At 50.6% G+C, this 16773-nt stretch overlaps 1 protein-coding gene across 2 annotated transcripts in view; it reads left to right on the top strand.

Annotated features, from left to right (window-relative positions):
* LOC142092696 (protein CEPU-1) overlaps nucleotides 1-16773 on the top strand; it is a 348616-nt gene that overhangs the window by 170041 nt on the left and 161802 nt on the right. The gene's annotated exons all lie outside the window — the stretch shown is intronic.

Raw genomic sequence — 16773 nt, 5'->3', positions numbered from 1 at the left:
GCAGAAAGGCTACACTGGATTTTAGAGGTGGCTCCCGATAAATTGGACTGGTTCGGGGACGACGACAGCGGGGTGTTTGTACTTGGAAATTTTCCAGGGTTTAGGAAAGGCGGTGGTTCTTTGAAATGTCCAGCTTTTTCCAGGGTTGCATAACTCTTTCCCTTCACATGTTATCTATTGGACCTTTATGCTCTCTTGCTCCTCAGATACGTTCCACTGGTTTCCCTACTCAAAGAACAACTTGCACAACCCATATTATGTCTGTCCAGGCTAACGTACACCCAGTCCCCCAACCAAGACAGTAGAAGAGGGCATGCTTAGTGCAGGGATACTGGGGCATTTCTTTAAAGAGCTTTCCTCCTAGCTCAACTGCCACAAAGTTCAGCTGAGGTAGCTGCTAAGCCATGTGCGTCCTGGACCAAAGGTCTGCAAAGAGTTCACTTTACTCTAGATATAGGCATTTAGCTTGAACTGAGTTATCAGCAGCTGAATTAAAATGAAAGGAGAAGGTTTTAGCCTAACGGACCCATGACTTGCAGAGGTTTCTTCCATCCGTGCTTTCCCAGAAGGGCTAGGATTTCGGAGATGTTGCGTAGCTTATAATGAAGACACACTCTGAAGTCTGCATGCGTCCAGCACTCAGACTCTCATCCTCTGCTATTAAGTGGGAAGAAAAAGGTCACCCTCTCCGACCTTCCACCGGGCAGGTCTTACACCAAAGGAAAGCTGAAGCTCCTTGACAGAAAGGCTGTGAAGCAAATTAAACAATGTGAATTATTTGTCATTTCTTTGAGGCTAATTCATTACCGATTTGCAAAATTATGCTGCCCTCCCCCCCCCCCCAAATATCTGGGATACTTTTAAATAATTACCCAAATCAAAACAATTGACTCAACTAAAAAATGTTTTAGCAAACACATTAGTTCGGCATCTTCTTATTAGGCAGTGGTTAATAAGAAATAATGCATTCATTGTGTAGTTAATAATGGTAGGTTCCAGCCTTCCCAAACGGTTGAGTGGATTCAGTACGTGAATGAAAATAGCTTAAAGGTGTAGGCATAATTTAAATTTGGAGGAAGTTTAGGCTCAACTTCAGGTTGAAACCTACCCCTGCTTAGAGTGGGGACTGGATCAGGTGATCTCCAGAGGGCTCTTCTCACCTAAATGATGCCCCTGTGAAAGACGTTCTTTGTGTCCTCGCCATGTTGCTTGGGTTTTTTTCTTCAGCGTCAGTGGAAGGAAGTCGCTGAGCAGCTGTGAAAAGTTGATCTTTCTTATTACCATGCTTTGGTTCCCTTTCTTTAAGTGCTGGACTCCCGAGGAGCCCCAGAATGAAAGCACTGAGATGGTCAATGAGAGCTAGAGAGGCATCCTAGCCAAGGCATGGGTACCACTTCCCAGTGACGATGTCCTTGATGGCTGGGGAGCCCCAGAGGTGACGGTGACTTTATCCAGTGACCTTGTAGCAGCCCACCCCAACGTATGAACGCGTGTTCCTGCCGGGGCGCTTACAATGGAGGAAGCTTGAGGAAGGCCATGTGTATAGTGCTGTGTTTTATATTAAACAAAAATAAATTCCCTCTAACGTGAGTTTTTCAGACAGGTTGTCCTAATATATTAACTTCTGTCTGTGTTTTGAATAGTCAATTTCACGGTGAAATGAGTTCTTAATAATATATTTACCACCTGGGAGAAATCTCCCAGCCATCTGGAAAGGAGTGGGGATTTAGTGCCTCCAAATGGAGATTGGTTTTTTATTTATTTATTTTGCCCACGTTTCCTCTCCTCCTCCCAAGCGGGACCCAGAGGATGCTTTGGGTCCAAGCTGACTGTTGCAGCAGGTTTTTGGGTCTTTTGCCCCGTCTCTTACTGGCGTGGAGGGGTCGAGAAGCCACGTGGAGGTTCTCGGCAGCTTTCCAGGCTGGAGACTGCTGTCCCCTTCACCAGCCCCAGGTTGGGATGGCCTCTGTCCTGGGCGCTGAGGGGCTGGTTTGGAGGAAAAGGAGTTTTGCTTGTAGATGCTGGCAAAGCCCTACTCTTTCGATGGAGATGTCAGTGATGCATGACCTAAATCCAGGCTGGTTTGTGTAATACATCTTTTGAACTCCAGTAAAATGGAAGCCAGATGCAAACCAAGCTATCCCTTGATTACATGGGGAAAATGGTAAATTCATCATCACTTGAAGTCTTTTAAGTAAGACCGATTGTCCCGCTAAAACCTATACGTTGCATCAGCAAGAAGTTACCGGGTTTGATAGTGTTTGCCTGAGCGCAAGGGAATAATCCTTCTGTTTGCTACAGGGCTTACGAGTGAAATGGTGTGGCGTGGCATCTTCAGCTGTCAGATTTGATTGTCTCTTTTGGCCTTTGACATTGTGGATTGATGGAAACTCATCATGGCCTTTCTCTTGTGTCCTTACGTAGCTTCCCTGTGTGCTAAAACCTCATCTTTTATATCGCTGGAGTATGAAATTCCCACATGCCTCAGTGTTCACCCAAAACAAGTCTCTGGAGGAGAAGAGGAATCTGGTGGTTCCAGGGCTTGAAAAGCATTAATTTTGTTTGCAAAAGTGATAGCATTAGCATATCCTGATCCTCTGCTTTAATACTCTGCACAGGTCGCTCGTGTGACACGAAATGAAACTCTTTGCTGTGGGGTTTTGCACAACCCATGTGTGGTGCTATCAAAATTACTCTGGATGTGTTTGCACGTGTCATTGCAGGGGGGAAGCTCAGCAGCCCTGCTCTCTGTGTAATCTCTTTGCTGTCTAAATAACCTGTGCGTGTAATTTGGGGAAGTTTAACTGCCAAATTGGGAATGGTGGGGAAGTCCAGAGTATAAGGCTCTAAAGCGATGGGGGCAGCAGGGATAGCACGCGCCCATCTCTGCGTAGTACCTGCTGACATAGTCTCCAACGCCGTTGTAGACGCAAACTAATGCGACGTAGGTTGCCCTCCCCAAAGATGTCATAAATCTCCTTTGCATTTTTCCTGGGCTGAACGAGTACAGGCAGGAAAGCAGGTCTCAACCTCCGGTTTTCTGCCGCTCGACTCGCCCCTTTGGGGGCTGTAAAAGGTGGCGGGGCGGGGGGTTGAAGGTCCCCTTTGACTGAGGTTGAAAGCAATAAGGTTTTGTTTATCCGTACCATTTATCCCATCTATTTCAGCTGTACTGGCAGGGGATGCCTCTAGCAATGCACCCCTTTGAACTCTGCAGTCTCTAATTCGGTGCAGACACCTGGCTGCTCCTGAAATATGTATGGGGGGGGGGGGGGAAAGGGAGCCCTGTTAGGAGCTACATTTTACAAGAGGTTGCACCAAACCCCTGGATTTAGTTCTCCTTGAACTTGAAGCTGGCAATAATTGAAGACCAGATTTTGCAGCTGCTGTTCTGACATGATATTGCTGCCGGGTGTTATGAAAACCACTAGAGCTAGAAACCAGCGCTATATACTCTTCTTGGAGTTTTAGCTTTCAAACATATGAAGCATCAATCTCTAGCTAGCGGCTCGTGAGCTATCAGCTGCTACAATCAAGTGGAAAAGAGTATTTCAAAAGTGCTTAGTTACTGGAACAGTACAAATGCTTTCTGGACCAGTAAATGCTTCCGTGTATTGGTCCCGGACCATGATTAGGAAGATAAAAATCTGGTCCCTGAGAAAGTACGCTGCCTGGCTGCTCCTATTGCAGAAGTGTCAAAATAAACAGGAGGATGAGGAAGGATGCAGGGCCTCCGGGATCACTTACCTCGTCCTGTGGGGCTGCTTCCAGGTGGGTCGGGGCATGTTGATTTTATTTTTTATTCTCCCTGGCGGCAAATAAGTAATTTTCTCTCGTGATCTTTTAACATGAAATCTTTAATCTTGAATCTATGAATAGGCTGATTCCACAGTCCTCATCATAAGGATTTCTTTTCAAGGCTCAAACTGTACCTGAAATTTTTAGAGACGTGGCGGAGCTTTGAGGGAGGTGGGGAGGGGTCGGACATACTCTTGGGTCTAGCTAGAAAGCGTAGAAAGTTTATTACTCCCTATTTGATGTTGCCAGCACCATAACTGGACTATCTTAATTGACCGAGTGAGCATGACCCACGTGCTTGAGTGCAAAGACAGCGGCGGTGTGGCTTGAGCTATAGCCCAGCCTCTAGAAATCCACCATACAGCCCTACGTTGAGGAAGCATTGCTGCAAGCATTGCTTTTATATACTTAAGTGCATCTCATACACTCTGTTTGTGATATTGCCATTGCAACTACCACTTATGCCATGCAACTGCTGTGATTTTACCTATTATAATGAGAATTGTGGGCTTGAACCCCCCAGGGTGATGCTTTGGGGGGCGAGGATTGTTGCTGTCTGTTTTAATGAGAGCTGGGTAGCGCGGGTGCTTTTGAACGTTGTATTCAGTATGTACGGTGAAGAACCACATTTTATTGCATTGCTGGCTATTCGGGGGCTGGGCTATTTCCTTGCATAACTACGGTGTTCAAGGGCAAATTAAACTTGTGGCCTTTTGCTTTTAAAAGTTTGGTGGCTGCAGCTTGGGCAAAGAAAGCCTTTGCTTGCTGGCAGGTGAGCGATGGTCTAGGGCTGGATTTGGTGGAAGGAGCAAGAGAAGCTCCTCCGCGGACTCGTTTCTACCAACAGTTTGGGATCCAGAGCAAGATTGTCTCAACCTTGCCTCTAAAATGACCCCCCAGTCACCATCACCGTCGGGGTTGAATTTCCACGTGTGACGTCACTGCGCGGTAGGTTGATTTACTTTAAATGATGTAAAAGGTCGGGATGTTTTAAATTGAAACCATCTCCATTCACAGTCCATTTTCCATAAGCCATTTTACTGGTGATGTGACATGATATCAATAACAATGAGGTTTCTTGCTGCCTGCTATAGTTGTTTATGGAAAGGAGTTTCAGAAAACATATTATTATAGAGAATAATGGATGGGCTGTAGGGAGACAAGGAAATAATTGCATTGAGGGGGCTTGAAAACATCATAAAGCCAAGAATGGAGTTTGGTTGGACTCTTATGTCACAAGGTCCCTAGGACTAGACTAATTCTCCATAAATCTGTGCAGCCCATTTAGGCTTACGAGTTTTCTTTTCTCCTCTTCTCTACTAGATTCCTCCCCCCCGCCCCCCCCTTTTTCTTTTGAAGAAACACCGCAGAGGAGATTGAAGTGAATAAAAACCACCCAATCCACAATTATGGTGATTAATTATCCATTTGTATTTTGTTAGCACTTCTGGATTCTCTGTCAGGGGGCTGAGAATCATCCAAGCACAGAATAGGGAAACACGCGTCCTTTTTCTAAGGATCTTGGAGTTTTGTTTAAAAAGAAGAATAAATAAATTTTAAAAAACAAAAACATCTAAAGAATTAAAAGAGAAAGAAAAAGAGCTGCCGCAGAGCTGATATCCAGATCAGAAACGTTGCCAGCACTCTGGCTGCTAAAACCACCTGCCTTTCGCTCCGATTTGAATTCTTGCCGCTGTTGGGAAGAGCCGAAGCTGTTAAAGCAGTTAATTTCTAAGCAGAGTCCGTTGGAAGCAGGTTGTAAAAAAATAAGTCTCTTCCTCTCAGGTGCTGGGGTAGGAGGGTGACGAGAGGGCAGGATGAGGTCTTCAGTGTGCCTTTTAGGGGACTTTGAGATCCAACCATGCGTGAAGTTGGAAGGAGTTGGGCATCTCGGTCCTTCCCCGGCCGCTCCAGCCTGCTGATGCTGCCCGTGGGGGGAAGCGGCATCCTCAGCCCTAAGAAACACAGAGGAGAGCAAACATCTTCCCGAAGTTGGTCTGAATATTCCCCCTCCAGTGGTCCTCCCGTTGGAAATTCCAAATCGGTAGATCACAAAAGACCCATTGACTGGCCATTTCACCGAGAAATTTTCCCTCTGTTTTCCAGTCAATCATTCCCCCCAGCCCTGTAATTTTTGTTTGCATTACATCAGCGCGGGGGGGAAATTCAGAAAAAATCAGGACTTTGACCAGTTCTTTCAGAGGTTGGATGAAAGGGCCTTTTCTGCCTCGGGGGCTGGGGGCGGGGGGGAGGTGTTTGTTCAGATTTCCAGGGTCTGAGAATAAAAAACCAGCCTGGAAGCATGGCGTTAATATTATCATAGGATTAAATTGCAGGATTAAATTGGTGGGAGCTGGTGGTGACAATTCCATGGGCTTCCTTGGATCGGAGTCAGGATGGCTGGGACAATCTATATTCCCGGGCTGTGCTGGTTGCGTCATCTTTCAGCCCCGTTTTTTCTTGTGTTCGTGGGGTATTAGTGCAATAAGGACTCGCGCTGGTTTTGCTCCGTGATAGCTGCTGAAACCTGTGATGAGTTTTCTGGGAGGGGGTCTGCACACCTACCTATCGGCAGGCTGCTCCCCTGCTCCGAAAGATTCCCTCCGATGGGAATGGCTCCACACGCTCACCTAACCTCAGCGGTGCTCTGCGCTAATGCTGGGTGAATAATGGCTTTTTAAATTATTTTTCACAGCTTGGTTGGTGGCCAGAGTAAAGAAATAACATTGGCGTGGGGTCACCTCGGAGAAAAGTAGGGAGGTTTTGTTTGGGTTTTTTTTTTTAATGGCGTAAAACCAGTGTTTCTGTCAAATCATAATGAAACAGTTTATGCAAACCTGAAAATAAACCCATATGCTTCACTTACATACCCTTTTTTTAACCTTTATATAAATGTCAATTTTTTGGAATGACAATGACATTTCAAGTGAGAGATTGAAATGTAACACACAAGAAACATCACCACGAGATGTTTTGACTTCTCTTCAGCTCCCTCCTCTCCCCGTTCTATTTATTTTCTGCGAAAACTGTTCGCTAAACCTGACTTGAATCCACAGATCGTTTCGGTTCCTGAAAATGACATTTTCTAGCAAACACGCCGTCAGTCGAAAACAACAACAAAAAAAAACCCGACAGGCCTTGCTCACCCCTCGGTGCCAGCCCCAGCCCTGTGGTTTCCAGCACATCTTGTTGCTCAAAAGCATTTGGGCTGGGAAAGTCCTGTCCGAGGGACACGAGGGTCTTTTGACCCCTCTCTGGCACGCAGATTTTTTGCTTTTCCCTTTTCGCAGCCCACAAATTTTGCATTTCTGACCAAATACTGCGCTTCAGTGGCTCTCTGCAAGGTTGGAGAGCGTTTCAGGGCTTGGTGGCCATCCTAGCTGATGCAATGCATCGACCCGGCTCCTCTGCAATCAAAAGCAGGATCCGAAGCCAGAAAGCGGAGTCTATTTATCGCGTCTCGGCGGCACCAAAGAAGAGCTATGCGTTAGCATCGTTATCTCCGGTCTCCCCGTGGATTAACGGAGGCGCGGGTCAGCCAAGTAACATCCGCAGCCTTATGCCAGATGAGTCGGTAGCAGGAGCAAGATGCAGGCTCTGACTCAGGAGAGCGATGAAGTGCAAACCTTGAGTACTCCATCAGTCAGGCTATTGCTTAACTGCTGGCTTACAAATCAGTCGGTGCCCACGTGCTTTCCTGAGTCACAGTCTAGGAGGGGAAAAACACCGCTCCTCGGCGTCTGCATCCAACGTGTCCTCCTTCACCCCCTTTTTTTTTCTGCCGCTGCCAGTGGTGTTAAATAAAAGCTTCGCTTTGCTTTCAGTTGTTGGAAGGAGGAGATAAATCAAGTCTTCTTGCTTTGCTTCAGTTTCACCCCAAATAATGCAAAGTTTTTCTGTTGACCTGGGGAACTCGCTGCTGCGGGGGGGGTTGGGGGAGCGAGGATGCCGTGCGGGTTGGTAACGCAGGGCAGGGTGAAACCACGCCGCTCGCTGTGTCCGGCGCCAGCGCTCAACCTTATTTACAGCAGGGGAAAATTAATAGAAGTCAGCTTTCGAAGGTAGATGATTTCATTATCATCGTAATTGGTACTTATAATTAGTTGTTACTCTGGCGTGTGATGTGCCCTGAGCACTGTGGCTGCAAAGTGTAGGAGCAAAAAGAAAAGTCTATTTTTTTTTTTTTTTTTTATTAATTATGACTGCTGTTTATTTTGTTGGATATTTATGCACTTGCTATTTCAATCAAGTAACCTCAGCTTGTTTCGCTTTGCAGTAGGCAGATGGTAGGGCTTTGCCTGGCCTGGCTCTGGTTCAGGTTCAGCTCTGCCTCCTGCCCTTTGGTCAGTCGTGCCTCCGTTCGCCCACAAGCAAATTGGGAATACCGGGCCAGGCATCGCGGAAAAACTCAGTGGTAGTGTTATTAAATTGCTGTAAAGCCTTAGGTGGGGATTCGAAGATGCGCCGCTGCTTTTCCCAGCGGGGACAGGTGAGGGGGGACCCTGGCACCGCCGTGAACCCAGGCATCTTGCTAGAGGACAGAAGCCTCTTGTCAAAGCCAAATCATCCTGGAAAACCCCCAGATATTTGCAGGCTGCCTGCTCCGAGTCAGGCAAAGGGCTTTCTTTGTGGTACGTCAGCCTTTCCACTGCTGAAACAATAAATGGCCTTATCCTCGTTAGCTGACGCAACCTAACAAAGCGCCATTGATTTTGGTAGGTGCTTCATCAGCGACAGGGATGCAAGGGATGGGGTTTATGACCCCACCGGCTTTTCCAGGCGTCTGCGTACATGCGGTTGGGTTTTAATGAGCGCTTTGGGCCGCGAAGTGGGTCAGCGCTTTCATCTGCTCCGGCTTGGCACCCCATCCCCCTTCCCTCCTGCAGCAGAGACCCGAGGAACTCGCCACACGGTGGCACGAGCCGCTGCATCCCGGGGCTGGTCCAGGCTGCGGATGGAGGGAGGGGGGGGGACGGCCGTGCGGGAGGGGGTCCTGCTGGGACGCGGGGCTGTAACCTGCTGATGCGGCTCCCCACGGATCCATGAGCTTTGTGCAAATGGCAGTCGTGGTGCGCTTTGAAGCCTGAAACCTTGAGCACTTCAAACAGGCAGAGGACAGGCAGATGATGTACGGGAAATTAATATCTAACAGGGCTAAAAATTGTTCTCAATGTCGCCCTAACTCCCCTGCCCAGCTGAGCTCTATTTACTTTCATCCCATCCAGAGCATTTAGCACAAAGAGACCCCTTACACCCTTAATTTTCTAAAACACAAAGCCTTCCATTTCACTGCATCCAGCTGAAACGTTCCCCTTTTCTCTCTCATTTTTCCGGCTCTCTTTTGAAACCCTCCTCTCCCTCGCCGCAGCCTCTCAAGGGAGGAACAGAAACCAGCAAAGTTTGGAAAGGAGAGCAGGTCGGTAACCCTTTTGTGGCCGGTTTGCTGCAGGGAGGGCAGCAAGAGGCATCCTGCGCCCCAGCTTCTGCATCAGCTTTTGCGTGAGCAAAGACCTGCCGGCACAACAGGCACGTTTAGCACCGGTCAGTGCACGGCGGAGGATTTGTAACTGGAAATCGGGATGCTTGAAATCTCATTTATGTCGCAGTAGGGGGAAAGCAAGCGAGAGCTGCCTCTCTGCGCAGAGCAGAGCATCCCGGCGGAGCTCTCCAGAAGCTGATGGTTTCAACATCAAGGCACCAGCCCGAGCCCCAGGGTAGCTGGGTTCAGCCCTGCCCTGCCCTGGGCTCTCAGCAGCAGGTTGCTTCCCTATCTCTGGGGTTTGCAGCCCGTCTTCTCATCGGCGGCGAGGGGGATGAGTTTGGGGAGGATTGCTGCACGCCGGGTGGGAACGGTGTGGGCTGGAGCGAGCCTGGCATTTCATACCCCACCCCGGTGTAGACAGGGTGTGCCTGAGGTTATCAGGGCTGGGTGGGGGGGGAAAAAAAAAAAAAACAAACCACCAGAAAACAAGTGATGTTTCAAAATACGGCCAGGCAGATTTTCCCAGGCTGATTTGCTGGCCCTCGTTTCTGGGCTGGTGCAAAAACACCAAAGGAAAAATACTTCTTTATCGCTGACGGGTTAGAGCTGGGTGTCTCTGGATGGTCACCCCGGGGCACCGAGCTGCGATCAGGGCTGTGATAAACGGGCTGCCTCCGGCGGGGCTGAGAGCTGGCTAGCCGGGTTGGCTTCGAGAGGAGGCTACAAAGCGGGGTGTGCCGGGAGCCAGAGCCCTCGGCAGGGCGTCGAGCCCCCATACTGTGGCGTGATCCCTGGGAGAGCTGGGTCCTGTCGGGCACCTTCTCTGTAAACACGCGTAATGCTCCTGGGGTTGCGAAATGGGGAAGGGTTGGGATCGTCTGGGCTTCTCCCCGGGGCCTTTGATTGCTGCAATTTTATTAATGCAAATCTAAGAGTGTTTGCGGAGGTGTATGGGTGCACAGCGCAAATGTGCTGTTCCCCCTCCCCGGTGCCGCAGAGCCCGGCTGCTGCTGTAAATGGGGCTTGGGCTGGGGGTGCTGACCCCGAAGGGGACCTCCTCGCTGCGGCTGTTAGAAGCAGGCAGGAGCTGCACCCCAGCCTGGGTCCTGCAATAAGGGTCCGGCGGGGTGTCGTGTACCCCGAGGATGGAAAGTTGTCGCTGGTGCAGAGGCTGGCTGTTTTCTAAACACCTCCTGGGTGTATACGTGGGGCTGTTGGGGTGCTTGCAGCCTCCGTGTGCCATATGGGGGAGCCCCACGGTACATTTGGCTCCCAGGCGTGCTCCGAGAGCACAAGAGCAGAGTGGCAGGGGCGTGCAGGACATGGCTTTGTAGGGTGGTGCCTGCTTGCGGTGCTGTTCCTCTGCACTGGAGTGAAATTTGGTGGTTTTCACCTTTTGCTGCTTCTCAGCAGCCCCCGGAGAGCCCCTGTTAGTAATACTGGAGGTCTGATGTTCTCCTGGATGCGAGCTGGGATGCGTCGCTGACCTGCCTCCCCCAGCCTCCATAGGGACAGTTTATATCTGACCCAAAAAGGGTGTCTTTAAGCAGGTGCAGATGGCGAGCTCGTGTCCCTGGCCGTGGCATACAGAGCAAGGCAGCACCGTGCCCGACATCTGTCAGCCGTTGCAGATCCGTATTTCCCTATGAGACAGCAGGAACCAGCAGCTCGCGAGCCGTTCCCGCAAAGCTGGGATGTCTTCCATCGCCGGAGGGCCTGATCCTCAGCTGGCATAAGCTGGCACCGTGTCACCGAGCAAATGGGCCAGCTGCTCGGTCGGTGGATGTTGATGCCCGTCCCCGAGCAGCCAAGCCCGCTGCACCGCTCCGCAGCTGAGGGCCAGTTTGAACTGCTCTCTTCTCTCTCCCTCCTACTCTTTTCCTCACTTCTCCCTTTTAATTCTCTCCCCGTCTGTTCATCCCTCTCCCCTTCTGTTCATCCCTCTCTATTCTCGAGCCATCCTTCTTTTTCTCTATAAAGAAAGCTAAGGGGAGGAAGGGGGAGGAAAGGAGAAAAGCGGCCCAACTCCGTAGGTTTTTCCAATAACCTTCCCTAAAATCTCACCAGGTTATATTATGCTCTAATAGACTTCAAGCCAATCTGCCTAATGCCACTGCAAAGGTCAATTAAATTCACCCTAAAAAATTTACTCCTGGCTCATTATACATTTGGAAAATGAGTTGGAAGCACAAGCTGCCCCAGAGGTTTCTGATATTTTGCTAATGAACATGTCTCCTAATGAAAGAAAAAGAAAGAAAGAAAAAAAAAACCCACACCAACTTTAAAGGAATGTTTTTCTGGTCCATTGGAGAGAGTCGTGTAGAGCTGAGCATCTCCTGATAGAGAAGAGGAGGAGGAGGGGAGGGTGATGCGATGTCTCAGCCAGGTCGTTTACACCCAGCGGAGGAATTTGTTCCATCTGACTCTTGACCAAGCATTTGGGCAAGATCTTCGACCTTGCGTCCGTGCCCGGCCCTGTCTGCAGGGTGCTGTGGGTGGCTTGGCTTCACGCTCCCCTCCAGGCAGCATCGACATCGATTGCTTGGCTCTGCGACTTCCCGGGCCGGTTGCAACCGCGCGGCACCCACTCTGCGTGCTTGCAGCCCACCCGCGGAGTAATTACACCGGCAGCGTGCCGTGCCTGTAGGGACTGGTAGGCTGCCCGCCGGCAGAAAAGGAGGCAAAATTAATCAAGTGCATGATTAATTGCAAATTGTGACCCAGGTTGCTGTAAGTGACAAGTTTTGAGGGATTTTCAGGCTGAAGATGCTCAATGTGAAATGCCTTTAAGGCGCCCGAGAGGTTTTTGTTTGGGGTTTTTCTTGAGAGAGTGGTTGAGAGGGCCCTTTAAACCTCTGTACCTTTGAGCACTCGGAGTCTCTTACTGCTCCTCACATTTTCATCCTCTTTTCTAATGTGTAGATCCAGCCAGGTGCAGGACAGAAATAAATGCAAACGTGCTCGCTAGTCCTTTGAGCACCCGGCTGTGGTGGCATGAGAAACTGCTATCAATAGTGCCCAGGATTGCATTGATTTTGAAGCAATGTCAATATTGCCTAGGTTTTTGTTACTTTTGAATGGGGTTTTGAATTTTCAACTGGGTTTTGAATTTGATTTCCTGCCCTGGAAATGGAGTCGCCTGGCGGGGAGAAGGAGGGGGGTCAGCTGGTCCTGTTCGCAGCGCGCCTCTCCGAAAGGTTTGCTAGATGAGAACATAAACCACTAAGAACCAGCGAAGGTGCCTGGAAATGAAAAGAAGTGAATCCCGGCCGATAAAAGCACAAGTGTCATTTTGTCAAAATCGACACGTTCCCCTGGGAAGTTTAAATTTCACCAAAACAGTGTTTCTGACCAAACAGCCCCCATCCCTCCCGTTTGCGCAGGGGTTGAATGGCCTGGGATGGTTAGCTGAACGTCTCTCGGATGCCGCCGCTGGTAAATACGTAGGCTGATGGTTCACCGCACCCAGGCTTAGTCACTTAAATTGTAGGTGTCAGGTCTAACCCGTGCTCCTCCCGAAGAGGACAGTTCATCCCCAGGTGGCTAAAGGATCTGGGATATCTGGACACCATCTCTCTCCTCTTGGCTGGACTGGAAGCCTAGTCTAACTACCGTAATCCAAAACAGGTTGCAACTCCAGTCTGAGCTGCTGCTGCCTTTTTCCAAGAAGCTGCTGGGAGTTTTCTTGCAAAGATATTTTTTTGGCGCGGGGAAAAGCTTCAGGGAAACTGAGACTGGGCATAACTCCCTTCAGTTTGTCTTTAATTACAGCCAGGGAAGAGGTGGTAATTACAACACACCCTTCCCTTGCAAAGATCCTCAGGTGAAATCAGTGCGCGGAAATATGCATACTAATCAGGAGAGTGGGTTTTTGCCAGGGTTGCTGTTGTGTTGGTTGGGATTGAGCAGAGCGAGGCTGCCCAGATGGCAAACAGGATCGTGTCTGGCAGAGGAGGCTTTGCGGAGCGGCTAGGACAGGGAAAGCTGTTCTCTCCCTCTTGCTATGGGTATATTAGGAAGGAGCTGGGGACAGCGGTATGGTGCTTGCAATGTCAATTATTAGCATGTTTAGTAAATTACCTAGTAAATTGGCCCTTAAAATTTCCAACTGCGTGTCCTCTCTTGCACTCCAAGCCTGCAGCTGAGTTGTTTACACACTTTCAGCAGGGAAGATGGATCAGCTCTGTCTCAGCTTCTGGACGTCTTGCAGAGAGGAGCCTGAGCTGATCCTGCGCGCCGCTGCCGGGCTGGGCGATGGAGGGAGGGTCGTGCCCACGGGCGCAGGAGCCCTCACCTTGGCCCGAGTTAAAGCCGAAAGAGCCGTGACGGGGAAGGATGGACCCCAGGAGCCCGTGTGTCCTTGCCATACGCGCGTGTCCGCGGGATCCCAGCAGGTTCGCTGCTGTTTGCGTGTGCGAGTGCAGCTCCCGCCGTTCGCCTGATTGCCTTCCCTCTGCGTGCTTTCTCTCGGCGAGGGCTGTGCCTGGTGCGGCGAAGAACCGCTGGCACAGGGGGGACGCGCTTGTCCTCCTTTTCTCACAACAGCAGGATGGGGGAGTGACGGGTAAAACAGAAAGGCAGGCATCCGTGCGATGGGGAGGGAGAGAGATGCTCTGCCCGCTGCATGAGATGGGCCAGCGAGTGCTGGAGAGACTTGGCCATGGTCTTACTGGCCGTGGTCTGCTCCGTAAGCCGACCTGGGGAATTTATCTCCCTCAATATCTCTACCTGTGGCTGATTGAATAGCTGAGAGGTCATTGTGAGTGAGCCTTAGGGATGCTTCCCAGCAAGGGCAACGCTTCTGATGGGGCTTGATGCTTTGCCCCTTGCTAGACTCATTTCAAAGCTCTGGGGGAGTGCGATGAGGGTGATGGCAGGTCTGCTCAGCAGAAAAGCTGGTCCCACAGGCTTTTGGGGTAAAGCCACTCGGGGTCTGCCCTTGGGACTTCCCCTGTGGGGTCAGGAGGGCATTGAAATGAAGATTTGGTTTTGATGAGGACTGACCCTAGGCCAGAGATCCTTCTTCCCCCCTCTCCCCTGTTCCGCTAGCGGGGATATGCACGGTCTGTTTTCCATTGCAAGGCCTATTTTCCCTTCTGTGCTTTTCCAACTCTCCTTTTGCCTTCTCATGTGTACTGTAAAGGTCAGCCCATATCTTGAACATGCTTTAAATTTGCACGGAGAGCAGGGGGCAGGAGGAGAGGGAAGGGTGGTGCTGCAGCAGCTCCAGCCCTTGCAGAGGGAGGTTTGCTGCTTTTTTTGCTACTTCTAGGGATGGATGAGATACAGGACCACGCAAAGGCCACCAAAGGCACCTGGTACCCAAGGAAATAGCCTTTTTGTAGCAGAAAAGCTAAGCGCAGAGCGATCGCGTTGTAACCCTCGCGAGCCGCTGTCCCTCCGCCAGCTTCAACCGTGTTGGGGCTACATCAGCCTCGTCCTTCCTCTCTCCCCGGGGAGGATGCTCACCTCCGCCAGCCCGCTGCTGTCAGCTGAACCGCGTGCCCTCTCCTCCTCCGTGCCCCGCTGCGCCGGGCAGCACGCATCCGACCCGCTCCCCCTTCCCGCTGCCCGCCCGCCGCATCCTGCATCCCTTGCACTTTTCCCGGGAGCGCAGGGGGATGCCTCAGTGCAGGTTGGCAGACCCAGCGTCGTGCCCCCCCTCTTGTCTCTGCGTCAGGCCCTTACCTTGCCTGTCAGCCGCTGTCTCCTCTCGCCAGGACCTAATGCTGCTTCATTTCTGTTTTAATTTTGCTGCGGTTTCACGACAGTCACTGCTGGGTCAGGAGTTACAGAAAGGTTATTGGTGAGTGATGGGTATTGACATCCTTAACAGTGCCCTGACCCCATCAGTCTCGCTCTGTTCTTCTTTTTCCTTACACTTGCCCTGTTCTTTTTTTTTTTTTTTTTTAAATTGGCCTTTTTTATGCATAAAGCTTGCTTCATCAGATTTTTACCCAAAGCCGCGGCCGGTGAAGCAGGGAGGGAAGCACTGATTTTCCCTGGCTGAGTATAGGCATTGAGGGAGATTTTCATCCTCTGATTATTTTGCAATCCCAGAAACCTCGTGTGCTACTTCCCCCCGCTTTGTTTCCCTGATCTGCCAGTACATCTTTCCAAATGCCCACTTGGTTTGTCTCACCCGTGCCCGGGGCTGCCGTGGCGCTGGGGGCTCTCACGAACAACCAGCTCCCCTCGTGCAGGGGCCAGGCTGCACGCTGGAGGCTCAGCAGCAGGAATAAACTCGTCTCCCGTCCCCCAGCCCGGCTCCTTGCCTGGTGGGTGCCCTCTGCAAACAGCGGCTCTGCGAGGCGGAGAGCTTGCCCAGCGATGTGCATTGGGCTGTAAAGCCCCAGCGCAGCGATTCAGGTGCAGCAGCCTGCGATGCTCGGGAGGAGTTTGGGAGGGGGAGGCAGCATTTCTACCCGGTAGTTTAAAAAACAAAACAAAACAAAACAATCTCCTTATTTTATAGTGTTGATGATATATCCTGGTGTTTTCCCGGCTCGGTGGGGTCCCCTCCACGGTGCACCTCGTAAACCCCAGCCACTTCAGCGCCGGGGCTGCAGTGAATAGCTGCTCCCTGATGGGCAGATAAATACAAGCCAGCAGCTCCCGGGCCTGGCAGCCCATCATTGCTTCATCTGGAAGGATATAAACCTTCGCACGGGCTATTTGGAAATATGGCAAAGCTCATTTTAAGCGTGTCTTATCTCCCCATTGAGAAGCTTCTGTGGCTTAGCAAGGCTGGGTTTGCCTCCCTCCTGCAGCTTGTCTGCGTCTCTGCTTCCCTTCCCTCGATCCCGCGATAAGCTGGCGTGACGTTATCAGATGCTTCAGCGGTAAAACTCTCGGCACGCAAACTTTTTTTGCTTTATTGTTGCATCCATAAAACTGGCTGGGAAAACTGCTGAAGCAGTAACCCTGCTCGGTTTTAAAGGCAACTGCAAATCAGCCCCACTCTCTGGTGCAGTTTTTACGAGCCCTAATTAAACAGGATCTGCCCTGTGGTCTACCTTCCACCCAAACTATCTGAGGGATGGGATTTAACTGCCGGGGTTATGGTTCTGCGTCCGTGGGCTTTGGTCCCTGTGCAAATGAACTACAGGAGGATGGTGAATGGATTAAGGTGAATGGAAACAGCCCGTGCAAAGCTGTACATCACGCGTCTGGATCTGCAAGGGTCTTAGCTGAAAAATGCAGGTTGGGGACCAACTCGACCAATTTTAGGGTCGGAGAAGGAACGTCTAGCGCCATTTCATGACTCTCAAAAATGGGAAGGGGCGGTGAATATAGGAAATACTCGTTTTGGAGGGAGCACCTCTAGGATGTGGCAGGGCTATCGAAGCTCCTGGTTACTGTTGCCTGTAAAATATCAGGGCAGAGTGGTTTTTCGGTAGGCTCCAGGTGCCTCTCGGAAGGTTACGGGCACGGGCTGTCCATTTGCTTGTTTTCCCCCCAGCAAACTTTTCAAGGTTTGCTTCTGACATTTC

Source organism: Calonectris borealis, chromosome 24 (genome assembly GCF_964195595.1).
Source record: "Calonectris borealis chromosome 24, bCalBor7.hap1.2, whole genome shotgun sequence".
Lineage (NCBI taxonomy): Eukaryota > Metazoa > Chordata > Aves > Procellariiformes > Procellariidae > Calonectris > Calonectris borealis.
This window is presented reverse-complemented; position numbering and strand designations above follow the sequence as displayed.